The following is a 16,040-nucleotide window of genomic DNA, read 5'->3' as shown; positions in this document are numbered from 1 at the left end:
CAACATATTGGGTACATGATAATGAACATAAAAGTGAATATGAAATCTGTATGTAATGAAACAGATTTGTCATGAAGTTACCGAACGTCGAGCCCAGGATTGGGTCATCACTTCGGTTAGGTACTCCATATGAAAAAGAAAGAAACATTTGTTGATAGAAGATGTGCACAAAAAACAAATAAATTGTATAGTGAACTATGGATCTATGGAGAAATACCATCATGTGGTTATTAAGCCAGCCACTCTGTTTCAACGGGTTATCGTTGCAAAACAATCAGACGAAGAAGCAGAAGAATTCTTAACCTGACAACTGGCTCCACATTCTCTAGCTTTGATCGATGAGGATGGAATGCGAAAAGGCACAAAATCTGCTTCGTACAAAGATTTTAAACTTCTCCCAGAAACCAGTGTTTTGATAGTATTGCGGCGTAAAGTCAAGCGTCGGAACGACAGTCGGAAACGAGAGTTGAGATGGCTGAAAAGAATACGTCAGCCAGTTACACGCTGACCAACCCCTCTCCAGGACGACAACGCGACGGCCGCGACATCTATGCGAAGAGGACAAAATCACCGTGCCGATTGGTCGCGGCACACTTCTAAAACAGCATCAACATTATGCTCTTTGTCCCGGTAGCTGAGTGGTCAGCGCGACGGAAGGTCAATCCTAAGGGCCTGGGTTCGATTTCCGACTGGCTCGGAGAATTTTCTCCGCTCAGAGACTGGGTGTTGTATTGCTCTGATCATTAACATTTCATCCCCATCGACGCTCAAGTCGCCGAAGTGACGTCAACTCGAAAGTTTTGCACCCGGCGAACGATCTACCCGACGGGAGGCCCTAGTCACTCGACATTTACATTTACATTGGGCTCTTCAAGACCAGAGACTTAGGAATTGTATATACTGAAGAGATTTCTTATTTCCATGTCGCCCTTTGCTTGCGGCACTTCCGTGTTATTTTCAAAGTTAGGTATTGTCATTGTTCATTTAGTAATAAAACTCATTAATACGAATTGTTTGAATGTTGTCTAGCGATCCGAGAAGGCAGGCTTGCTAGACCCAACGTATATGTCGTCAAGGCAGGATTCGACAGATAGCAATACAGTATATGTGACTGGTGGGAGCCTTTTGTTGCAGAGATTCGTATGTTTTAGTGGCCATACCTTTGAATTTGCGACTCGTACATCCATTGTGTACGAAGTAAGTGCAATCAAAGTGCTACAATAGTGTTGGATGGGTACTAGAACGGACACAATACTGCCAAGTCCATGGTGTGCTTGAGGAGGTGGTCCAAAAACCAGTCCGCAGAGATACAATTAAGCAACACCATGACACCAAAAGTTTCACAAGTAAATTTTCTATAGGATGTGAAGAACGAAATGCAATGAAGGTGGAATCGCCTCCAAGCAGGCAGCTGATTGCAGACACATTGATAGTGCGGACGGCAGAATCCCTGGCTTCGGTTCACAAGAGTGTCGCAACTGTGGGGGAAGATGTTGACTTTCTGGCCATAATAATGGGTTTCCAAAATCCCCCTAATGTATATTTCCTCGCGCCAGGGAGAGGTAGAGCCTCTCTGTCCTGCTACAATCCTGGAAATGCAGTAAAGAAGAGTGTGGCCAACCACATACTCTTCCTCCACGCGATGGGTGGTTGCGACTCTACATCCGGATTATTCAATCGAGGCAAGGTTAAAATTCACAAGGCCTTTGCCAGAAAACTGTATCCCGAATCATACATTACTACATTCACTGATCCTTCAGCCCCTCCAAAGGAAATAACAGCTGCTGTGAGAAATTTCTGGTTGCCCTTTTTGGTGGCAACCACTCTACCACATACTCAACAAGCTGAGGTACAAGCGGTATGTGACATCAGCCTTACAAGGCATCAGCTAACATGGCTCCCATACGTCCCGTAGAAACTGCAGCTCAACAACACACCTTCAGAGCTTTCCATCAGTTGCAGCAGTGGATCGGTAAATATCTGGATCCAGGGTAATGAAGGTTCTGAAACATCTAGAACAGCTACTTTACATTTAATGAAGAATATTTCAATTCAGACGTCCGACATTAAACAGAAAACAATACTTTGATGCACTGCAAAGCTGACGTTTTAAGCAACTGAACAGCAGGATACGTTCCCTTCTTGAAACTAACGAATATTTCCAAGTCCAATTAAACCGGCATATGAGTGGCTTTTGTTTCTTTTTTATAGCTCGCAATATGCATCTAGATGATAACACACGTTTAGCCATAAAAAATCCCTTTTTCGCGCTTATTCCCTTCTTCAAACTACCCGTTCAATTATGAAAGGGTAGAAGTTGGGAACCAGAATTAAAACTGATCCTGTTATGAAACTTCCTGGCGGATTAAAACTGTGTGCCGGACCGAGACTCGAACTCGGGACCTTTGCGTTTCGCGGGCAAGTGCTCTACCATCTGAGCTACAGATGCACGGCTCACGCCCCGTCCTCACAGCTTTACTTCTGCCAGTACCTCGTCTCCTACCCTCCAAACTTTACAGAAGCGCTCCTGCGAACCTTGCAGTACTAGCACTCCTGAAAGAAAGGATATTGCGGAGTTGGTAGAGCACTTGCCCACGAAAGGCAAAGGTCCCGAGTTCGGTCTCGGTCCGGCACACAGTTTTATTCTGCCAGGAAGTTTCATATCAGCGCACACTCCGCTGCAGTGTGAAAATCTCATTCGGGAAACTGCTCCTACCATAGCACATATGTCCTGGGCAGAGTTAGGAGTGTAAAAGAAGTCAACTAGCTTTTCTACGTTTGTGGCTACTTCACAGACATTTAAATCCAAACAATTAGCTCTTTCTTACAAGCTACCCCCACTTTCCCAGCGAAGTGAGCTCTTTTAGCTGCCATATGTTGACACTCGCTAACGTATTTGAAACGTATATTTGAATTTCAACAAACGTTACTTACGCAGTGCCGGCCGGGGTGGCCGAGCGGTTCTAGCCACTGCAGTCTGGAACCGCGGGACCTCTACGGTCGCAGGTTCGAATCCTGCCTCGGGCATGGATGTGTGTGACGTCCTTAGGTTAGTTAGGTTTAAGTAGTTCTAAGTTCTAGGGGACTGATGACCTCAGAAGTAAAGTCCCATAGTGCGCAGAGCCATTTGAACCATTTGAAATTACGCAGTTTTGCTTCAGCAACTATTTCGACACGAATTTGCGGTATCTAAAGATACCAGGCTCTGTTGCTTTTCTAATCACAGCTTTCTCACTGCTTGGAATTTTCAATGATCTTCATGCTCATATGTACTTTCTGTTCTTCTAATCATGCGATATTTAGTCACAGTGACACAGTATGAGCTGTCTTTGATCTGTATGCAGCAATACTGCGGAGAACAAACGAACAACGATGACGGAAATATGATACGTCCTCTTCCTGCTTCCTGCACGTGCCGCGATTCAAACAGTCGATGCTTGCGCAGTCGCTACTTACTTCCTTGAGTCATCATAACAGAGCATCTTGGTATCGTCAACACAACAGACTGGTAAAGACAACATATTTTTGGCACATTTCGCATTGAAGCTAAGGATTTGCTGTGGGTGTTACAATGCGAACTGTTCTGTACTCGACAGAGGTGTGAATTATCACGCATAAGGAGACGCTGAATGAAAACTCTTGATATATTCGTAAAAATATAAATCAAGTGATCTAGACAGACATTGAAATGGCGTATCCGATTCTGATTAATTCACTTTTTTGAGCGAAATACTGACTGGGAAGGCGAGGGTCGAAGCATTCAACGACCTTACGAAGACTTTAAACCCAATATATATTTTCTCCGTGTTCCAAAAAAGGGTTCTACCAGTGAATTGCTCTCATCGAGATGAGCTACTCTGGCGGCAAACTTAGTATAGCTCTGATTATAAAACGGTTTTGCCTGTATCTCGGTCATTACCGAAGTTGCGAAAATGCATTCCTGTTTGTTTCATGAGCCCCTATGTGTTGCCGGCCGCTGTGGAAGAGCGGTTCTTGGCGCTTCAGTCTGGAATCGCGCGACCGCTTCGGCCGCAGGTTCGAATCCTCCCTCGGGCATGGATGTGTGTGATGTCCTTAGGTTAGTTAGGTTTAAGTAGTTCTAAGTTCTAGGCGACTGATGACCTCAGATGTTAAGTCCCATAGTGCTCAGAGCCATCTGAACTATTTGAACCCCATGCGCTCTGAAGTTCATAGTTTCACTGCGGTTAGTTGATGAACCAAGAAAATGTATAAATACGCTACATGAACACACCTTCCAGTCTACGCTGCGTACAGCCGTCCTTAGAACGGATATTCACTGAGGTGACAAAAGTCATAGGATAGCGATAAGCACATATACAGATGGCGGTAGTACCGCCTTCACAAGTTTAAAAGAGCAGTGCGTTGGCGGAGATGTCGTTTGTACTCATTCACTGATTCATGAGAAAATGTGTCGAACACGATTATGGCCTCACGACGGAAAGTGACAGAATTTGAACGCGGAATGGCAGTTGGAGCTAGATGCATGGGATATTCCATTTCGAAAATCGTTAGCGAAAGCAGTATCCCGAGATCGACGTAGTCAAGAGTGTGCCAAGAATACAAAATGTTATGCACTACCTCTCACCACAGACAACGCAGTGGGCGGCTGCCTTCACTTAACGACCGAGAGCAGCGGAATTGTGTAAAGTTGTAAGTGTTAACAGACAAACAACACTGCGGAAAATAACCGCAGAAATCCATGTGGGACGTACGACGAACGTATCCGTTTCGACAGTGCGGCGAAATTTGGCGTTAAGGAGCTATGACAGCTTTCTCTCTTTTTTTATGGTTATGTAAGTTACATCTCATTTTGTACACGGTGTTACATTGGAGTTTGTCTTAAAAATTAGGTCATATAAAATCATTTATACTACTGTAATAGTTTCATACCAAAAAATTTTTGAGAATGTTTTTATTGTTTATTTATCCAAAGTTTAAAGGGAGTTTCTCTTAGAGGTTTTGGTCCTGCATAGGATGGCTATGATTTGAGTTTCACGGTGTTGTGTTTGGGCCCATGGGAGGAGTTCTTTCCTATGCAGCGTCACAGTGTAGCGTCTCAATATCTTGAGTGTCAGGAAAAAACTACCATTTGAATTTTGTCGAGCATCTGATCATACAGGTGTATGCTTGCTAGCGTTACTGTTCCAAGTGCTTTAAATGCTCTTCATTTTAGATTCTCATTCTACTTTCCTGCATTTTGTATAACACATCAGTTTTTATTTTAGAGATGCCTCCCCACTAAACTGTCTCATAACTTAATGTAGACTGAATTACTGCATAGAATACCATTTTTATAATATTTTAGTATTTTAGGTAACTGAGTTTGTGCATGACATATAGGTTTGAGCTTCCGTTCTACGCAAATATATGCTATGGGCTTATTCGAAGTTACATTTTCATCTATTAATATCCCAAGAAATATTTATATAGATTTTTCTACAATGCAGACATCTAGTTCGTTTTCTTTTTGTCTGAAAATTCAACAAAGTATTTTAGCAATGTTATGCAAGGGGGTTGTGTGACATTAGGAAGACTGCAGGAACGACGAGGATGGAAGCTTAATGCATGGAGAAGTTTAGAGTAGGGGTTAATCCAACAGCGGATAGGGATGAGGATGATAACAACCAGACGGGGCTAACGGCACGACATTGCCTATAGCGCCTCCTCTGGGCTTGTGACCAAATCGGCGGGACGGTAGACAACTGAAAAACAGTTGGTAAGAGCTGGTGGTAGGCTACCAGTGTGGCGCAGAACCCACAAAGCCAAGGGCCCAAGTTGTTAATGAGGCACGGTGCAAGCTATTGGTAGCTCCATAATGGAGTGGGCTGTGTTTACATTAAATGTATGGGTACTCTGATCCAACTGAACCGATCACTGACGGGAAATGGTTATCTTCGGCTGCTAGGAGACCATCTGCAGCCATTCATGGACTTCATGTTCGCAAACAACAATGGAAGTTTTATGGATGCCAATGCGCCATGTTACCAGGCCACAGCTGTTCGCGATTGGTTTGAAGAACATACTGGACAATTCGAACGAATTATTTGCCCACCCAAATCGCCCGTCATGAATCCCATCGAGCGTTTATGGGACATAACCGGAAGGTCAGTTCGTGCACAAAATCCTACACCGGCAACACTTTCACAATTATGGACAGCTATAGAGGCGGCAAGGTTCAATATTTCAGCAGTGGTCCTCCAACGATTTGTTGAGTCAATGACACGTCGACCTGCTGCACTACGCCGCGCCGGGCAAAAGGAGGTGCAACACACAATATTATGAGGTATTCCATGACTTCTGTTACCTCATTGTAAACCTGCGACATGAACGTCGCCGGCCGGAGTGGCCTTGCGGTTCTAGGCGCTACAGTCTGGAACCGAGCGACCGCTACGGTCACAGGTTCGAATCCTGCCTCGGGCATGGATGTGTGTGATGTCCTTAGGTTTAAGTAGTTCTAAGTTCTAGGGGACTGATGACCTCAGAAGTTGACTCGCGTAGTGCTCAGAGCCATTTGAACCATCAGAATGTAGATTATAATTTATTTGATCATGACGAGGTTAGAAAAACAAAATTCAGTAGTTAAGTATATCAGTATATATATGAAAAGTCATACAGGTAGATGTGAAGCCTGCAATCATTTATGAAGAGGTACTTACCTAAAGAAACAAAATATATTGTAAATAGGAAGAAAGCAAAAGAAAACAATTGTAACATCTATTAAAGAAAATATGAGTCCTTAATGCATTCGATAATACAAACGTGATATACAATCTTCAAATATGCAAAACTTCTGGAAATTAATGAAAATCTAATAAGAGAAACAATTGAAAACAATAATAATGTGAAAATAATTATTCAGAAACTTATGCTGTGTAGATGTTGGCTTGTATTTCATCAGTTAAGATGACGGAGAATTACGAATCTTGAAAGACTGGAAGCTCTGTTTAAATGTTTGTGTAGGTCACAAGATAAATCAGATGCAAAGATAGTCAACAAGGAAAGTAAAAATATTCTGTGAAAATTCAGATGTAGTGTACAAAGCCATTCGGCGTACGAAGAAAGCAGTGGTGCCGGGAGATGGTGATATTTTCAAAGAAATGCTGAAAGTAGGAGGAAAATCAATGTAAAAGGAACCTGCAAATTATATACAAAATGTCTACAGAGGAAAATAATACTGCAAAACTGGATCAATCCCTCAATTGCTGAATTTCATAGGAAAGAAAACAGACAAGACCAAACACTGTAGACCTTCCAGTCTCCTCCAGTAATATTAAGATAGTCACTAATTTCATTACTAACAATGAGTTCATGAAAAAAGGTCATTGGATTATCATCATGCAAAGGAACGACAAGTTTTCGAAGTGGAGGCAGAATCACAGATCACCTGGAAGTCGAACCTGAATTTCTAGAACGGAGTATTGAGTACGATTAACCGTTTAACCAGTAAGTCGTACATTCTGAGAAATATTTTCAGCAAAAGCTGTACTAGCAGCCCTTGACAACCAAGCCTTGATTCATCCAGTGCTAGTATACTGAAGACTATGTTTGTCGATGTTACAGCTGTCATTGGAAACATTGTAACGTAAATTCAGGTCCTTGTGGGCCCTTCGGAACAGACCGAACGCCGTGTCATCCTACGCCAATGATGTCACCGGAGGCGTTACGGAGTGGCGTGGAGTGAGCACGGCAGTTGTCAGTTTTCGTGGCCTGTTGCCGATATTACTCGGTCAAGTAGTTCCTCAGTCGGCATCTCGAGACTCCGTACACCCCATTCCTGTCGTCCCACCAAGGGAAAATCCCAGACAGTATCAGCGATAGAACCCGGCTTCTCCGCTTAGCAGTTAGGCGCACTTACCACTCAGGTACAGAGGCCGTCAGAAGAATACATCGCGCTACCACTCAGCTATGGAGGAAGCCAGCAAAATACGTCGGACGTCTAGAAATTCAGAGTTGGTAGATGAGTGAAGCAAAAAGATTCTGTTTTACAGGAAGTTTTCAGATCCTTCAATTGAGTAAACAAAGAACGAATTCGTGTTATAAAAGTCATCCGAAGAAGCTTCGTTTCGGTGATAACGTTATATTATTTATCTATATTTCAATTAAACTCCAACAGGCCGGCCGGAGTAGCCGAGCGGTTCTAGGCGCTACAGTCTGGAACCGCGCGACCGCTACGGTCGCAGGTTCGAATCCTGCCTCGGGCATGGATGTGTGTGATGTCCTTAGGTTAGCTAGGTTTAAGTAGTTCTAAGTTCTAGGGGACTGATGACCTCAGAACTTAAGTCCCACAGTGCTCAGAGCCATTTTTTGAAACTCCAACAATGAATGAACAAGCATTACACAGCAATTTTGAAAAGTGGTCGGAAAATAAATTATAATAAAACAGAAATACTGCACAACTGATAAACAACATAAATATTTACATCTGAACAATGAAGTGACACAACCAGTTAATGAGTTTTGTGTTAAGGACATGGACGTCACTGAGGGGGTGAATAGGAATAGGAATAAACACAAGTTTTCAAAATGTGTGGAACGTTAAGTTTACAGTCAGTATGTTTTGACTTATAACAGTGAGACATGGAGCTTCGACACGAAAAACATTCAAAAACTGAGGACTGCTCGGCGAACAACCTAGAGATCAGACTGGAGTGGAGGGCATGAATTTGACTGTAATCAAAATTAATTGGAGGCGAGCATAAGTCGTACAATGCATATGCCTGCAGATGGGCTCAGCGACTTCTTGGATGGACGCAAAAGATAAGAACAAACCGCTACGACGACGCAGTGGGAGGAGGATGTAAGGTAATGTTTATTGGATCCATAAATACATTGTAGGGCTCAAGTCAAATTTGTATCATAAGCTTGGAACACTTGATATATGTATAATAATTAGCATAGCAAATTATAGTTGTATACATCAGTAGTACAGGCGTATACCACATTCAGCTGCAAGTTGGCTCACACACACACACACACACACACATATATATATATGAGGGCATGCTGAAAAGTAATGCCTCTGAATTATTTATGTAAAAGCTCTTCAAGCTTTTTAAATGAAACAAACGTTATTTTCCATGTCAACACATTCAATTCTCAACATAGTCATCCTGTCGACGAACATATTTCACCCAATAGAGCGGCTGAATTGTTGAAAGAGCCACAACATCACTTATGCTTGCACCGCTTCATCACTATCAAGGTGAAATCATCAAAGATGTTCTTTAAGTATCGGAAACAGATGAAAATTGGATGGGGACAAGTCGGGAGTGTATGGAGGATGATCGATGACAGTGAACCCAAGGAGTCGGATTGTTGCAATGTCGCAGCACTTGTGTGTGGTCTGCATTGTCAGTGGTGTAGGGGAGGTTGCTCCATGTGTGGACGAACTCTTCGAATTTGCGCTTTCAGTTCTTCTCACGAATCGATATAGTTACGTTACACATCGCCATTTTACAAACTACAATTCGGAGCTCTCTAGAGGCTGAGGACTGCAGCTTGCGACAACGAAGTTGGAAAGTCGACTGAGTAGAGAGTTTCTTTCTCTCTTTTTAAGAACGTATTTTATAGTTATGTAAGCTACATCTCATTTTGTACACGGTGTTACATTGGAGTTTGTCTCAAAAATTAGGTCATATAAAATCATTTATACTACTGTAATCGTTTCGTATCAAAAAAATTTTGAGAGTTTTTCGAAAATGTTTTTATTGTTTATTTATCCAAAGTTTAAAGGGAGTTTCTCTTAGGGGTTTTGGTCCTGTATAGGATGGCTATGATTTGAGTTTCACGGTGTTGTGTTTGGGCCCATGGGAGAAGTTCTTTCCTATGCAGCGTCACAGTGTAGCGTCTCAATATCTTGAGTGTCAGGAAAAAACTACCATTTGAATTTTGTCCAGCATCTGATCATACAGGTATATGCTTACTAGTGTTACTGTTCTAAGTGCTTTAAATGCTCGCGCTTATGGTTCTCTTAATTTAAGATTGGCTATTATTCTCATTGTCCTTTTCTGCATTTTGCATAATTCATCAGTATTTATTTTGGAGATGCCTCCCCACTAAACTGTCTCATAACTTAATGCAGACTGAATTACTGCATAGAATGTCATTTTTATAATATTTTAGTTTTATAGGTAACTGAGTTGATGCATGAGATATAAGTTTGAGCTTCGTTCTACGCAGATATATACTATGCGCTTATTCCAAGTTACATTTTCATCTATTACTATCCCAAGAAATATTTATATAGATTTCTCTACCACGAGTCATCTAGTTCGTTTTCTTTTTGTCTGAAGATTCAACAAAGTATTTTAGCAATGTTATGCAAGGGGGATGTATGACATTAGGAAGAATGCAGGAACGACAAGGATGGGAGCTTAATGCATAGAGAAGTTTTGAGCAGGGGTTAATCCAACATTGTATGAGGATGAGGATGATAACAACCAGACGGTTCTGCCTCATCCACTGCCTGGAACATTTTCATATGCTTCGAGCTCGAGAACGGAATACCCAGGTATATTTGTCGTTGTTGCAATGGTTATTCAGTCTTCCGCCAGAGTAGCACATGACATGCGTGATTTTAATATTGTTAGCAATGTTTCAAGATTTTAAACATGGCTGAAACAGCAACTGTTGAAATTCTTCACGGTAAATGATGACAGCCAAAACAGTTGCAGGATAAAGATTTATTAAAATTCTTGACCACGGTTCGGTATATCTAAATATACCTTCATCAGAAGTAAAACACACCTTAACAGGAAGACACCTTCATTAGCAAAAACTTAGCATCGGAACTGAGAAATGATAAAGCAATGATAAAGATAACAGTTACCTTTCATCGTCTTGCATTTGCGTCTTTCCTGTAACTGAGGGTTGCTAGTCCACTCTGCTGTTGCCCAGCAAAGAAGGCAAACAGTATTCTGTTCCGGATAGACTGCTGTTTCAGAATGGAATCCTCTGTATATTACGTGTTTTTGGAGGTATATGCCTGTGGAAACTTCCTTCACTGCAGCGCAAACGTTCCAGATTTCAGAACATCCGGACATTTCCCAGGGGAAACTGAGATGGCTGCAACACCTACGACCATTGTCTTCTGTTTTAATAAAACTGGTCGTCTCAGGCATACGTTCCCTGTTTTGCTATACGAGGGGCTTCAAAAAGCGAGTTACACATTTTTATGGCAGGCCAAGTAAATTTTATTGAATGCTGTATTACACTTCAAAGTGACACAGATGCATGACACTTTATTTCAGCATAGTTAACAAGCCTACGTAAGCAATGGACGGAATGTTCTTCCAATTGTTGAATTCCTCGACAACAGAAATCGGCTCATTGGGCAAGGAGCAATTCCACAGCCGCTGTGTGGACATCTTCATCGGTCGAAAATCTCTTTCCCCTGCGATTGCTGCAAATCGGTCCCTCGATTGCCTGGACACTGTCGGATATGGTCGGTGTAGATGTTCTTCCTTCGGGATCAGCAACATCCACATGTGTGTTGCCGTGATGAAATTGTTGGCACCGTTTCAATATGGCTGGACAGAAGATTGCACCTGGTCCATATAACACAAGGATTTAACGGTGAACCTGTTTGTTCACAAGGATCGTACTGTCACGTACGCTCAACACTGAAGTACGTTTCCAGTTGCCGCGTCATTTTGCTCGCACACTGTATGCAGCTGTTATCCGTACCGCTGTAGAACTGTCTCTGTAGGAAACTCAGAGCATGTACTCTCTTCTCACAATGGACCACTCTGGTGGTCTTAACGTGGGATGACATGTGCGGGACAACACGTGTGACTTACACTGATGTCAGAACATTATACCACCGACCTACTTTCGATATAAACCCGTCCAGGCGATAGCACCGTCACCTGGCGAGGAGTAACTGCTGGTCATACACAAGCACGGTGTATGTAATATCAGTGAGTATGGCGTCCGTGTGTAGAATGTGGAGGGCGCGCGATCTGTCTGAGTTTGACCTAGGGCAGATTGTGAGCCGGCCGCTGTGGCCAAGCGGTTCTAGGCGCTTCCATCGGAACCGGTCTGCTGTTACGGTCGCAGGTTCGAATCCTGCCTCGGGCATGGATGTGTGTGATGTCCTTAGATTAGTTAGGTTTAAGTAGTTCTAAGTCTAGGGGACTGATGACCTCAGAAGTCCCATAGTCCTCAGAGCCATTTGAACCATTTTGAGCAGACTGTGATGGCCCAGAGGCTCGGAAGGTGAAACCACGATCAGACGTCGTGGGATTGGGTGCCACCCCTCATTACAAACGTTGGACGTTGTAGGCTGGCCAAACTGGTAAAACAAGACAGGCGGTGAACTGTGGCGGAGCTAATGCTGGACAGAGTTGAAGTGTGTCTGAACACACAGTGCACCAAACACTCCTAAATATGTCTGCTTGTTGAAACCGAAGGCTACATTTAAATACGTAATACTATGCAGATGGTAACTCTTAAATCGCAAATACAATATTTAAAATATTCACTACATAAAACTGATAGGGAGAAAACCCTTGTCAAAGTTATTTGATTATTGGTGTAACAATTTTGAGCTTGGTTGTGAGTTTTGCAACCGTTTGGCTGTTTTATGCTTGTCATACTGGTGTGGATAGACTACACGCGGACCACAAGCAAGATAGGTGCCGTCCGCCTGTCGAAGAGATTCGTGAGTGTGATGGTGGAGAGCGAACTCTGATCAGGCAGAATGAAACCACCGCTACGTCAGATTACTAGTAGACAAGTGCGAGTTGTCAGAAAAAGGGACTGTAAGAAAGGAAAAAATTTACAAAAGGAAAAACGACTCATCATGGCACATCAGAAAATGCGCCACGAAAAAGTTTTGTTATGAAACTCGCTTTTTTCACAATTGTGGTGAATATTTTTTTTTTTAAGCAGTAAAAATTCCAACCTTTTCAAATGTGTCTAAATGACATCAGTTACGAACTTTGAGGTACATATCAAGTTGTTTATCTATTTGTCGCATGAACATAGAGAGTTACTGGTTCGACTCATCCGATGATAACAATGACACTCAAGAAGGAGTCATGTAATAATGAAAACTGTTGTAGCTACTCGTTTACAGTAAAGTGAAGCATGTCAAAACAGAGCAGGTACTGGAGTCATCTATAAAGAAAAAGATGCCGTGGCTAGCGGAAGCCACCCGCCAGCGATGCAATTCATGACGTAGGCTTTGAGTAGTGGACTCTCCGATCCACACTCACAGCTGCGTGTTGAAATTTGCTTGCAGGATGTGGTTGGCGCTGCGTCACGAACTTCTAGGAAGGCAAGGCGCAGTGCAGGACGTGCCTTCTGAAAAGCTCGTGCCGCAGTGGCGTCGCTTTTCTCGAAATAGCGCGAACGCGGTCGATATGGCACGCAGGGGCTCTTGCCTTCCCTCACCAAGTCAGGCTTTGCCCCTGGCGGCCTCCGTGGTAGCAGGTTCCCGACACCGACAACCCTGACGAGACAGGGAAGTCGTCAAGCGCCATCGACTGGTTTTACACTTCGAGGTTGAAGGTGAATCTCTTGTACGTGGAAGTCCATAGTACAGGGTGTTGCAAAAAGATTAATCCGATTTCATAAATCTAAATCTTCTACATGAGAAGGATAGACTGCTACTCACCATGAAGTAGTAAAGTTGAGCAGCAGACAGGCACAACGAAAGACTGCTTAACAAGTAAGCCTTCGGCTAAAAGGCTTTCTTTTGAAACAGACAAAACACACACACACACACACACACACACACACACACACACACACATTCACTCAAACACATTTCACACACACACACACACACACATGACCACTGTCTCTGGCCGCCGAGTCTCGCCGTAGGCTTACTTGTTTAGCAGTCTTTTTTTATGCTTGGCTGCGACTCAACATATCCGCTCTGTAAGGAGTAACAGTCTATCCTTTTCATTATATTGTAATTATTGCATACTGGATTTTGCACTGTTAATCGTTATACATGATTGGAGACATAACGATTTGGGTCCTACAAGAGTATATCTTCTACGACGGTGTTTTGATTTGTCTGGTATACTTCCATGGAAGAATGGAACATGTTTGTTACACATTCATGATTGGTGAGCTTGATTAGTCCAAAGAGCGTACAAAGGATTTCAGCAACGTATAGTGTACAGTTCATTGTTGACATCTGTCTGAACTAGTCCTTGTAGACTGCGATTGAAAAGGGAGAAAGCCGAGTTTCGTTCTGTTATTAAACATTTTCATTTGAAGGACAGGACTGCCGGATTAATCAACACAGAACTGGATGAAGTTCACGCAGACTCTGCATCATCACTGAGGACTATTTACTTTTGGATTAATGAATTTAAACGTGGTCGGACAAGCACCAAAGATGAAGTGCGCTACAGCAGTCCAAATGAGGGCACCACAAAGGACATCATTGACAAAATCCATGATACGGTAATGCAATTTGCTGAAAACAGATTCGTGAGTCTGCTGAGACTGTTGGCATCTTAACAGAGCGAGTGCCTAATTTCCTGCACGGCAAATTGGCTATGAAAAAGCTGTGTGCGCGATGGGTCTCATAATTGCTCACAGTCGACCAAAAGCGCATCCGGGACAGCATTACAACACAGTGTCTGGCCATGTTTAATCGCAGTTTGCACGACTATTTTCGCCAATTTGTGATTGTTGATGAAACCTGGATCGATCATTATACACAAGAGTGAAAACGGCAGTCAAAACAATGGACAAAGACTGGTGAAAGTGCACCGAAGAAGGCAAAGACCGTTTTGTCAGATGGTAAGTTGACGGCCAGTGTTTTCTAGGATTTCCAAGGAATAACCCTCATAGATTCGTTGGAAAAAGACAGAACCATAACTGGACTCTATTATGCTTCATTGCTGGATCGTTTTGAAACTTGCGTTGACTGAAAAAAGACGAAGGTCGGCACGCAAAAAACTGCTCTTGGACCGGGATACTGCACCATGCCACACATCAGCGGTGACAACATTAAGAGCATGAATTAGACTTTGAATTCGTTCCTCATCCGCCCTGTTCACCAGACTTAGCCCCAAGTGACTTCTTCCTGTTCTCTAACTTGAAACTTCCGATTACTGGGAAGAAAGTTTTATCAAATAAGGAAGTGATACTTGAAGTCAACGAGCATTTTGCAGAGTTTGACAGTACCTAGTTTTCCGATGGGATGAAAAAGTTGAAGGATCGCTGGATCAAGTGTATATCCCTCCAAGGAAACTATGCCGAGAAGTGAGGTGAGTTGTTTACGAAACAAACATTTTTCCTTGCTTTTCTACCAGATTTATCAAACCACTCTCGTATATTCATGCACATACAATATTGGGGTATGTTTTACAATTACATCTGTGAGCAAAGTTTTAATTTATCTTTAACAGATTTTGTCTCCACTGGATGTACGACAAGCATCCAGACGATTTTCAAACTTGCCCCATACTGTTGCGAGCGTGAGAAAAGAGCTCAGGAGCACAACGCTTCAGTGAGAATGTACTTATTAGGAAAAACTAAGTTTCTTGTAATGCGAAAATTTGCTTTTTCTGATTAGAGTGCACAGGCTCACCAAGCCACGCAAAGCGACACTGTAAAGATGTCCAGTGGGGACACAGACTGCACTACAGAGCGGTTGAGAGAACAAACGTAAGCCGTGAGTTCGCTGCCCGACTTAGAAAATTTATACAGCGATTTAATTTAACAATGTTGTAGGAGGAAATGTTTTCGTGTGTAAACTGGACCAATGTATTTCCAGTATGGCAAGCAGAAAAGCATGCTGTTATGTTGGACACGTTCCGGTAGGTGCCGAAAAGGAGTAGAGGCCACTCAACGAGTAGAGCAGATAGCAATCGTCCGAGATCAGTTACTTGCCGGTAAATTCAAGTAAGCATAAATCTATCTCCACTGGCGTTCTTTCAAAGTACTTACACAGTGTTTCATAAACAGAGGCTGAGATGGAATTTCCTTAAAAGCTAACGTTGAGACATTTAATACACATACCACAGCATGCATAGGTAGATCACCTTATT

The sequence above is a fragment of the Schistocerca americana genome, chromosome 2 (genome assembly GCF_021461395.2).
Source record: "Schistocerca americana isolate TAMUIC-IGC-003095 chromosome 2, iqSchAmer2.1, whole genome shotgun sequence".
Classification (NCBI taxonomy): domain Eukaryota; kingdom Metazoa; phylum Arthropoda; class Insecta; order Orthoptera; family Acrididae; genus Schistocerca; species Schistocerca americana.
This window is presented reverse-complemented; position numbering follows the sequence as displayed.